Source organism: Rhipicephalus microplus, unplaced genomic scaffold (genome assembly GCF_043290135.1).
Source record: "Rhipicephalus microplus isolate Deutch F79 unplaced genomic scaffold, USDA_Rmic scaffold_50, whole genome shotgun sequence".
Taxonomy (NCBI): Eukaryota; Metazoa; Arthropoda; class Arachnida; order Ixodida; family Ixodidae; genus Rhipicephalus; species Rhipicephalus microplus.
Window position 1 is genome coordinate 1,291,535 of NW_027464623.1, and position 9,699 is coordinate 1,301,233.

The following is a 9,699-nucleotide window of genomic DNA, read 5'->3' on the forward strand; positions in this document are numbered from 1 at the left end:
CGCAGCCCTCCGAAGACGGTCGCGGAGTTCTTGTCCGAGGCCGTGACAATGGAAAAAATGCTGCAGCAGCGATCCAACCAATACAACAGGCAAGTCAATGGCATGTCTACTGCCGACATTTTAACCGCCACTAGAACCAACAACGACTATCTACGTGAACTCATCCGTGGTATAATACGTGAAGAGTTACAAAAGGCTGGTGTAACACCTCATCCTACAGTAAACTCTATTACAACTGTGATCAAGGATGAGCTGCACCAGGCCCTCCGGGACACCTTGCCTCATGATACAGCTATGCCAGCTCCTGCTGAATACCGCCGTGAGACAACCTACGCAGAAGCTTTGAAACGCCCTGCTGCATCGCCGCCATTATTCGTCCATCCTGTTCCTGCTGTTTCACTACAGTCAGCGCAGCACATGCCGTACTACGAAGGCACGTACACGCCACCACCGTTGGCCTTTGTCCCTGGTGCTTCTGTCGCCCATCGTTCAGTGCAACCAGTTCAGTACATCGATGATCGGCGCACGTCTCCTCGAAAGTCTGATGTTTGGCGCACACCTGATCGCCGGCCTCTGTGCTTTCACTGTGGAGAAGCTGATCACTTGTACCGCCAGTGCCCATATCGCCGTCTTGGGCTTCGCGGCTTCTCTGCGTACTCACCGCCACCCCGTTACGGCCAGAGACCGCGCGACATCGAAAACTACCTCTCCCAGCAGCATGCACCACCATCTGCCAGGCGCCAGTCGCGCTCGCCATCGCCGAGGCGATTTTCATCAACGCCCCAGCGGTATTCTACCACACGGTCTCCCAGCCCCCGTCGGGAAAACTAGACAAAGCGACCTCTGGGGGTGGGGTCGCTGAACGTCGAAGCGCTGAAGACCTCCCATTGACGCAGAACTGTACAGAAACCGGTCCGACATCACATACTGCTGCAAAGGATGGCCGACTTTCACTCGACATAGCAGTGACAATTGATGGTTGTGCAGTTAATGCGTTATTGGACACCGGCGCCGACTATTCCATACTGAGCGAGAAACTGACAACGCAGCTGAAGAAAGTCATCACGCCGTGGCATAACTCGCAGATTCGGACAGCTGGTGGCCACGTCGTTACTCCACTGGGTGCCTGCACAACTAGAGTACAGATTCAAGGGTACACATTCGTAGCAAGCTGCCTTGTTCTACGCGAATGTTCCCGTGACGTCATTCTGGGAATTGACTTTCTACAAGAAAATGGAGCTATCATTGACCTGCAAGAGCGCCGCGTCACGTTCTCAGCCCAGCGAGCAATCAACGTGCAAGATGGTGGAAGGCGTGTCGACGTACTCCGTATTTCTGAACAGAGTGTGACGCTTCCTCCACGAACAAGTGTTCTAGTCGACGTAACATGCTGTGGTTTGGGCGATGGCGATGTGGTGGCTGAGACAAATTTAGAACACCTCCTGCAGCAAGGCATTTGTGTAGCTAGAAGTGTAGTACACCTTCGTGATGGTCGATCTGAATTGCTCGTAACCAACTTTAGCAACGAGCATCGACATCTTTTCCGTGGCACTTCGATAGCGTTTGCCCACGAAGTAGCAAACGTCACCAACTGTTTCACGTCCGAAATAGTGGATACCGCCGACACGTCAATGAGTAATATTGACATCAATCCTGATCTGCCCACCGTTAACCAGGCTGCACTACGAGCGCTTTTGTTCGAGTTCAGGTCTTGCTTCGCAACTTGCTCAAAGATCCGCCAGACGTCCATCACTCAACACAGGATCATCACGTACGAAGACGCACGTCCGATACACCAGAACCCCTACCGCGTGTCGGCCAAAGAACGTGAAGCAATACGTACGCAAGTCACCGAGATGCTTGACGATGGCGTTATTGAACCATCGAACAGCCCGTGGTCATCTCCAGTCGTACTTGTCAAAAAGAAGGACGGGTCGCTACGCTTCTGCGTCGACTACCGAAAGCTTAACAACGTGACGAAAAAGGATGTGTATCCGCTGCCACGTATCGACGATTCGCTGGATAGACTTCGTCGTGCCCATTATTTCACTTCTCTCGATCTCAAAAGCGGGTATTGGCAAATCGAAGTAGATCAGCGAGACCGTGAGAAAACAGCCTTTGTGACTCCAGACGGCCTATACCGATTTCGAGTGCTCCCTTTTGGCTTGTGTTCAGCACCGGCAACTTTCCAGCGAATGATGGACACTGTCCTCACAGGGCTCAAGTGGCAGACTTGTCTTGTCTACCTTGATGATGTGGTGGTCTTCTCTACCACGTTTGAGCAGCACCTTCACCGCCTGCGCAGCGTGCTGGAGGCTATCCGATCGGCGGACCTCACACTAAAGCCACAGAAGTGCCACTTCGGCTATAAAGAACTAAAATTTCTTGGACATGTAGTTAGCGCCGAAGGAATCCGCCCCGATCCGGACAAGCTTGCCGCTGTTGCCGAATTGCCAGCTCCTGTCGATAAGAAAGCCGTCCGGCGCTTCCTTGGTTTGTGCGCCTACTATCGCCGATTCATTCATGGCTTTTCACAGATAGCAGAACCTCTGACTCGTCTCACAAGGGACGACACGCCGTTTGTCTGGGAAAACGAGCAACAAGCAGCTTTTGATGAGCTGCGACAGCGCATGCAATCAGCGCCCGTTCTCGCTCATTTCGACGATGATGCTGACACGGAGGTCCATACCGACGCTAGTAACATTGGGCTCGGTGCAGTGCTCGTTCAGCGTCAAGAGGACATCGAAAGAGTGATAGCCTACGCCAGCCGCTCTCTATCCCGTGCCGAGGCGAATTATTCCACTACAGAGAAAGAGTGCCTCGCAGTCGTGTGGGCAATCACCAAGTTCCGCCCGTACCTTTATGGTCGTCCCTTCAAGATAGTGACGGACCATCACGCGCTCTGTTGGTTGGCAAGCCTGCGTGACCCTTCAGGTCGGCTAGCACGGTGGAGTTTGCGGCTGCAGGAATTTGATGTCACCATCGTCCATAAGTCCGGCCGTAAGCATGAGGACGCTGACACACTGTCACGCGCACCCCTTCATGTCGTCAGTCAGGAAGCAGAGGAAGACGAAGGCTTTCTGGGCGCTGTTAGTGCATCAGACTTGAGCAAACGACAGCGAGATGATGCAGAGATTCGTCCAATCATTGATCATTTAGAGGGCCAGGGCGCAATTATACCACGTCATTTATCCCGCTCGTTGACGTCGTTCTGCCTACGAGACGGTGTGCTGTACAAGAAGAACGCTCGTTCGAACAATCGTGCTTACCTCCTGGTGGTTCCTCGAGACATGCGAGACGACGTCCTCTTCGCTTGCCATGACGAACCCACATCCGGTCATCTGGGCTACTCAAGGACACTTGCCAGAGTGAGCGAGAGGTACTATTGGCCAGGACTTTCAGCAAGCGTAAAGAAGTACGTAAAGAGCTGTCGGGAATGTCAGCGCCGAAAGCAACCATCTGTTAAGCCAGCTGGTTTGCTTCAGCCCATTGAAGCACCCTGCACGCCGTTCGACCAAGTCGGCATGGACATTCTCGGGCCATTTCCTATGTCTGCGGACAGCAACAAATGGGTGATCGTCGCGACCGACTATTTGACACGCTACGCTGAAACCCAGGCGATCCCACGAGCCACGGCTTCTGAGGTAGCACAATTTTTCATGCGCCACATCGTGTTACGACACGGTGCTCCTTCCAGTGTAATAACGGACAGAGGGACGGCATTCACGGCGCAGCTTACGGACGAAGTTTTCAAACTGAGCAACACCAGACACCGAAGGACAACTGCGTACCACCCGCAAACCAACGGACTTACTGAACGACTGAACAAGACCCTCTCAGACATGATCTCAATGTACATCGACGTACAGCACAAAACATGGGACCGGATCTTGCCTTACGTGACCTTCGCGTATAATACCGCCGTGCAAGAGACCACGCGATTCACGCCATTTCGGCTTCTCTACGGCCGCGAAGTGCAGACCATGCTAGACTCAATGCTACCGTGTCAGGACGAAGACGAGTTGGCAACAGACGCCGAAGAATTCGCAGAGCGTGCCGAGGAAGCCCGGCAGCTCGCGCGACTGCACATCGGCCAGCAACAGCAGGCAGACGCACGACGCTATAATACCCGCCACAGAGAAGTGTTTTACAACCCCGGAGATCAAGTTTGGGTGTGGACGCCCGTCCGCCGCCATGGCCTTAGTGAAAAGTTGCTGAGCCGGTACTTTGGCCCATATAAAGTGTTACGCCGCGTCAGTGACGTGAACTACGAAGTGGTTCCGGACTCAACACCCCATGCACGGAGCAGGACACGGCTGAGGCCGGACGTCGTTCATGTGTTGCGCATGAAGCCATTTATTGCGCGTTGTTCGTAACTTTTCCTTTACCGTACAGCGTTCTTTGTGTTTTTGTTTATTTTGTGAACTTACTTTCTCGTTCATTGACGTTTCCTATGTTGGCACGCTCTTCAATTTTTACTTTCACTTCATCCGAATTTCCATTTTTTTTTCACGTGCCTATGTAGTAGCATCGCGGTGCTCCTATGTACTTCCCTTTCCTCTTTTTGGTACTTGTTTTTTTTTTCTTTTCGGAAGGGGGGATAATGCCGCCAGCACGTAGTGGGTTGACAGCAAGAGCGGCTCAAAATCTGGAGGAAAAAAGAAGATCGCGTTCTTCTTTGCTCGAGAGCCAGCCACGACTGACGCATCGTCCTAGTGCTAGCTACCTGGTGCTTTATTAAATCCCCCAGTACTCGTGACTCATCGTGACAATAGCGAGCTTCTCACAAGATGTCGTCGCAGAATTGAGCGTGAAATCAACGAAGTCTTCCATATCAGGAAGAAAGGGAACATATCCACTGGTGAAGCCTTCACTCTTCATCCTCGGAAAATATATATTTTTGGGCTGACGACACGCGGGAAAATTATCTAGAATTTATTCTTGGCGCGCACATGGTAGTTTTATTCTTGTTTCTTTTTTACCTAAATACTTTTCGGTATAGTAAGTTTACACACTGTTGTTCTTCAGAGCTTGTGTTGTGTGGTCTTTCTTACTTAGTCCCGTTGTTGCGATGTTTCCCCCTTAGTATAGTTTTTTTGTGTGTGTGTCAAATGGAAGAGGATGCACTAATGCGCCTACAAATTGCACTGATAAACTTGAGTGCGCTACGTCAACCACTTCATTCAAGGGAAGTGCACGGGTCGGCTTTAAGCTCTCCCTTAGTAGAGTACCGAGTACTCTAAATTGTTAACAACTTTTTCTAAACACGCACGTTTTTAAAAGGTAGTTTTGACTGCTACTCTACCTTGACGTCACAAACATCAGTTACTCGTGACGTGGTCGTGCACGGTATTATGGCGTTTCTACGGCCGCTCCATAGCATGGCTCCGTGTGCGTTGTACTAGGAGCCATTTTGAACGTTACGGCTATGTAGCTATGTGAAAATTCCTATTTTGGAAATTTTATACCTGACGTCAACTCAACTAGCCAGTCTGCTGTGTGAAGTCATCAGAATTAGTACCGTAGCCTATTGCGAAGTTACTGTAGATTTTGGTGGGTGCACCATGAGAAAATAACTGCAATATCCTAATAAAAATCTTACGTGAACGAAAATAACAGCAAGCTTCAAAAACTGCGTGTTACAACAGGCAGAGAAGAAATACGAACACAGAGGCAAGGAACATGTATGTACAGCGGCGGCCACATCTGTATAGAGGGCTCGAGTAGCTGGTTTTTGCTTTGCGGGCCGAAACCTAGAAGCAATTTCGGGCTCTGAAGTGATTTATTAGGAGCATTCACGGCCTATTTTTAGGCTGACCACGTCAGAGCCTGATACTGCCCGAAGGTTTCACCCCGCAGAGCAAAAACCGTCTGTTCGCGTGCTCTGCACAGACGTGGCCGTGGCTGTACATGAGGCCAGCCTCCTTAGGATATACCTTGTGTGTCTCTTGGGTGACATTATCATAGGGTAGATCTGTGGTGTCTGCTGACCGAAATAATAAAGGATGTTGAATGCCTTCATGTGCAAGAGGCTCATTAACAAGCTAGGCTTGTCGATTTGCACGAGCGGTGACAGTCTAGATCAGCTCGGTATATATAATAACATATACGTGATAAAAGAGGCACAAGGCACTGCCTAGGTGGTTGTGCTATCTTCGTCCAATGCTGGCAGTGGAATCTTTGGCGAAGTTTCCATGGTTCCTAGGATCATGGAAAGAGCGGCGGACAACATCGAGTCGGGAATAGAGAGTAAATTACATGGTTGAACACTTCCTGCGAAACGTACAGTCAACCACAACAAAAGTTCACGAACCAGGTGACGACGTGACCAGGAGTCTCTCTATGACATTTCCGCTACGTCAACGCTGATCGACAGGAATGCAGTGCCAGAAAAGAATCCCTCCCTTAATCGATGACCAGTATGTTTTCTGACTGAACGTAAATATTTTTCAACTTAGACGCTTTAACAAGACGTGCCTTTTTGCAGCCATGACTCCTTGCATCTGTGTCGAGAGCACGCAGTCATTCAGCATATTTGTAATCAGTAACAATGTTGCTTGTAAATTGATGTGTGGCTAATGTTACACCGTTCGAGGGATGCTCTAATATCTCTGATTCTTCTATCAAAGTAGTAGTGTGACGGTCTTACTGCCGATAAGCGCTTGGTTGGAAAACTATGAATGAACAATATAAGCAGCAAGGCTGTAGAAGATTGAAAAGCCAGTGCATTCAACAATAAGACCTATTTCTGGCCCTGTACCATGGTCGATGGCAGATGGCGTACCGCTAGATGGCGCGGACAAGCAGGTCAACACGTGCTCGCACGGCTACTGAACATTTGTGGTTGACTCTATATCCTCAGTTTAACGAGGGCATGCCTAAAGCCCGTCCACAAGCTCTCCTGAAAACAGTCACGGATGACATGGACTCCGTTGCATTTGTGAAAGCAGCTCAGTACGGTGACAAGATAATGTTCGCACTGTCAGTTGCAGACGGGCGGGGAGTGCTTCACCTCTCAGCCTTGGGAAGGGCGGCCATCCATGGAATAGCCGAGCAATTTACGGTAGCACTGGTCTTGTGAGATACAGAGCATCCTTTCATTTGCACTGACTCGAGAGAGGCAATCAGAGCTTTTCAAACGGGCGACCCGGCTCAAGAGGCAGTCTCCATTCTAGAGAAGAGGGCTTATCCTGATTCTCATTTCGACCTTTGGTTCTCTGCACGTGTGGGGAAGAACGTTCTGGAGGGCTTCCCCAACCTCGAACTTCCCCAACTTGTGTCATCGTATTTTTGCGCTACCTGTTGTAGTATGAATCAAATATTTCCGCTTTCGCCGAGCTTTCAACTTGCAAAGAGCAGTGTTTCTATAAAGGAGATTCGTATGAAATAGCAAGCTCACCTTGGAAGGGTTGAGTAAGTACACGCCTTTTTTATGCCCGTCGAACACAACAAGTGCACGGCGCCGGCGTCAACCTGAATAGCAAAAAAAATATTACTAAACGTGACGATGTAATCATGACATCGTATGCCACTCGTTTGTGACGCAATTGTGACGTCATTTCGTGGCATACTGGTTAGCTGAAAGCTGGACGGATCTAGAAGGCAGTGCGAACCCATGCGAGATGCAGTGAACTTATAATGCCTCCGAATAAGCAAAGGTTGGCTAATAATTAAACTGTGGTTACTAAATAGGTTGAAGATTCTGAGAAATTATTTTGAAATAAATCAAGCATTGGCCACAATTTCGTCTAGCAATGAACGCACTGGCATAATAGTAAGGAAAACAGAACGTGTGGTGTTCTCTGAATGTTTTTAACGTTTCAGCCTCTTGAACAAAACTAAAGACGTGCGTAAAATGCACGTTTTTTGTATAGGCAGTCGAGCGCCGTAACACGTGAGCTTTTTCGGTGGCCTTATTTAAGGCCTTGGATGTCCCATCAAACACGAATCTTAACTGGCGTCTAGCGTATACGTTTCCCATAAGCTGCGTCTACACAAGTGATGAAAAGGAATCATCGTCTGATGACGTCACCATACGACGTCATCGTGACGTCACATAATGAAATTTGTGAAGTCAGACTGACGTCTTGTGATGTGACACCACATGATTACGTCCTGCGATAATGCAAGTGATGAAAACATTGTCGTCTGATGATGTCACCTTTCGACGTCATGATGACGTCACGGTGAGTCATGTGACTTGATATCACACCTTGACGTCCTAAAATGACATCGTATCTCGGCCAAAGGTGCAACAATCATTAAGGCCCAACAAAGCCAGGTGAGGTGGCTCCAATTTTAGAGGCAGTGGAAGACTGTGATAGATGCATGAAGCTTTTGGAGGGCGTTGGGGCAGGATGAGTGTGATCGACGGAGAAGAAAAAGAAGTTGACTTTAACCATCCAGTCAACTCAGGCAGGTCTATGAAGGACCCCGTAAATTCTTTTTGCTAAAACAATTGCATGTATTCAGGTAAGTAGGTATCAATACAGCCTAACCGAATCACTCAACTGGCGAGATGCGACCTGCAGCATTTATGAGAAATAACGTGTCCTTGGCAGGCGGCTTTCACTGAAATTCGTTGTAACTGTGTCCTGGTACTTCGCGGCGGGCTGCTACTCACCTGGCCACTCAGGCAACTGCCTTATACGTGAGGTAACACAATAAAAAACTCCCACGAGGAAAGCATCTGCTCTTGTAGGTCTTTCTTGTGGTCTTGTGGTCTCGCGCAAGCATCACTCATTGGTACGAATGGTTACTGTCAAATAATTCGTCTGCCTCATGTAAATAAAAACAACATACATTCCGCAAATGTGCCTATTATTTGCCACTGCGAATGCCGGCACTCCATAAAAGTGAAATGGCTGGTGGAGGGGGGTGATCAAGATAAATGAAACTATATAAGCCAGGACTGCTGAAAAAGCGAGACAGCAGATGCCCGCTTGCGGTTGATCCCATAACAAATTCCCTTTAGCAACTGGACTCTGAGCATGTCTCGAATCTCATGAGATCACGAACCCTTATAATGGATAGATGGATGGATGACAACTTTATTGTTCCGCCAGATAAGGAGGCCTCCTACTTCCTGTTCCCGTCACCTATATGTGACGGGGCCGGCACGTCCGCAATTAGAAACACTTAGAAGCACACATTAGGGCTACCTCACTCACGTATATCGCATTACTTATTCCATTTCTTATTGTGAGCCCTTACGGGGTGTCCGTCTTGGTTTCGATGCTGTTTGCGCGCTATTCCGCCATCAACACCGATCAACGACGACAAAAGACAGGGAGCAAGCTTCTGATTCTGAATGCTTGTTTAGTCATGCCGGTGTGCATGGACGAGCAACCCAGCGCCGCATAGACGGTGGTCAACATATATAATGTCAGTGCCTCACGCGCCCACTCTAACCCAAGGCGGAAGAAGTCGCTAACGTCAGAAATAAACAGCCAGAAGGCTGTGCTGTACTAGGAGTGGGCGTAAATCTACTCCGCAAAAGCCAGCCCGATTCCCGTCGGGGTATGGGCAGCGATCCGCAAGACACTACCAGAACGAAGCCTGATTTTCTGTTTTTTTTTTAGATCACCAACATGTCGTATTTTTCGAGCTCACGTTTCTTATTTCTTGGGTTAGTTTCACCACTAGTACTTTCAAGGGCTTTTTTTTTTCATAGGTTTTCTTTGCAGGATTACTTGAAGG